Below are 2178 nucleotides of genomic sequence, written 5' to 3' on the forward strand. Positions count from 1 at the left end.
AAAAAAAAAAAAAAAAAAAAAAAAAACTAAACAAAGGAGAAATAAATTATAACAGAGAGTATGTGTTGGTAACATATTGCATGTGTTGACACATTATACAGAAAGTATCCAGCACATAAAAATGAAAGAATGGTTGAAAACTTTAACTTGAAGTACGGAATTAAATTAGTAAATACTAATCAGAATCTTTTTTCACATTTTCTACAAAAATTACAAAATATCAATTGATATTTTTGTTCGTGGTGTTGGTGGGCTTAATACTATCATCCATGTTCTCTTTACAGGACGACCTAATTATTATTACATAAGTAAGACGATCACTTCTCGAAAATAATTGAAACTGAGCTAAAACTTATATGTAAAAATTCACTTTGTGGATGCGAACCTTTATTTAGCTAATATATGCATGAGGAACTAATTAATAAACCATTCCCAACGTATGTTACATTCTGACATTTCAAATTAACCCTTGCAACTTTTAAGACTGAATTGATAATGACAAAGGGGTTATATAGTTTACAAAATCTGAGAGAATATAAAGTTTGTCATATGGAATAATGGAAAATAGTTAAACTTTGTTTTCCGACGATTAGAAAAATCACATCAGCAAAAATGCAATATCATACTAATTAGAATCTCTAATACTATATAAGACAATTTGTGACAAAAAAAAGTAGTATGTAATGGCATTTTAGTAAATAGCCTGCATGCAGAGGTGCCTAGGGCCCTAGAGTTAGGGTTTGATAGAGACTTGGATTTTGAAATAAAGAGAGGGAGAGAGAGAATAAATTTTTTGGCGGCGAAGGAGATGACAAGGCCTGACCTTTGTAGCAGCAGGATGGATGCATCGAGACTGAGGTTTCAAAAAATCAAATTACAAGTTTACAACTGTTATTATAATATTCTTTTGAAAGAGCAACATTGTAATGTGTTGATTCGTCGAGGTAAAAAAAATGAATAAGCTGATATGATAATGACAGATTTTTGTTTCTAGCTAGCGCACAGCTTTACTTTTTTGAACAGGCAATCAATACAAATCTCTGAAATGGGCAAAAGCTGCAACATACTAGCTAGTACTATTTTTTTTTGGCTTTTGGCTATGACAGACCAACGGATATTAAATTGACGAACCACGATGTCTTATTGCTGCTTTGTTTCCATTTTTGTATCTGGATGTGTATGTTAGATAAAACTTGTTTTAAAGTCTGGTCAACAAAGGAGAAATAAATTATAACAGAGACTAGCGATATTTTTTTTACTTTGTGCGTTGGTAACATATTGCATGCATGTTAAGAAAAACGAGTGATGCGAGGGGTATGATTATAAATAGTCAATTTTGGAGGGACACATATATAATTGATTTGGACGAGGGCAAAAGATTCTAGGGTTGGTGGCTCAGCTTTACTGAGAAAACTGATGGTACCATTAAAACTGAATTTCTAAAGTTTTTTTTTTTGAAGTCAATTATATAGATCCCAATTGCCAGCACTGAACCGCCGAGCTGGGTTATTTATAACAAATTGCAAACTCAAATTTTGAGAATTAATTCTGCTCCAAGACTGCCAAATTGAGTACTACTTAACGAATAATCTGTAAATGAACTGAAAGTTCTGGTACAATAAAGTTATCAAAACAAGACAAAAATCAAATAATGAAGCCAGCGGCGAATTACTGATAGAGAAATTAATTGACTCTTCAAAGTTGTAAAAGAATAAGGCTATCATATCAGAATGATCTCGTACGTATTGAAACATATTCGTGTGTGGAAATTTACACTTCGGTAATCGGTAATATGGTATGTTATGTGCCACATGAATTTTGATTGACGTTTTTCTGCAGATTTTTTAATGAGGGTATTATTCTAGTCTGAAATTCAGTTATAATTTTCTGATTGGATATGTTTTTGTTTTCAATTAAGATTAATAATAACTCATTTGAGTTTGACCTTTCTTTTTTATTTTTCTGTTATTTATGGGGGTTTATGCTTTATGATACAGTTCTATATTCTAATTAATAAAACAAGAATGTGATTTTCCCCTATTATTCTAGTTCGGGTTCGATATACTAACGCAGTTTTTGGCTTGATTTACCCGTTCTCACTTCCCTCGTCCCAACAAATGATATCAATTATCAATCTCTCTCTTTTTTTTTTTTTTTTTTTTTTTTTTTTTAAGAAAT

The sequence above is a fragment of the Camelina sativa genome, chromosome 17 (assembly GCF_000633955.1).
Source record: "Camelina sativa cultivar DH55 chromosome 17, Cs, whole genome shotgun sequence".
Lineage (NCBI taxonomy): Eukaryota > Viridiplantae > Streptophyta > Magnoliopsida > Brassicales > Brassicaceae > Camelina > Camelina sativa.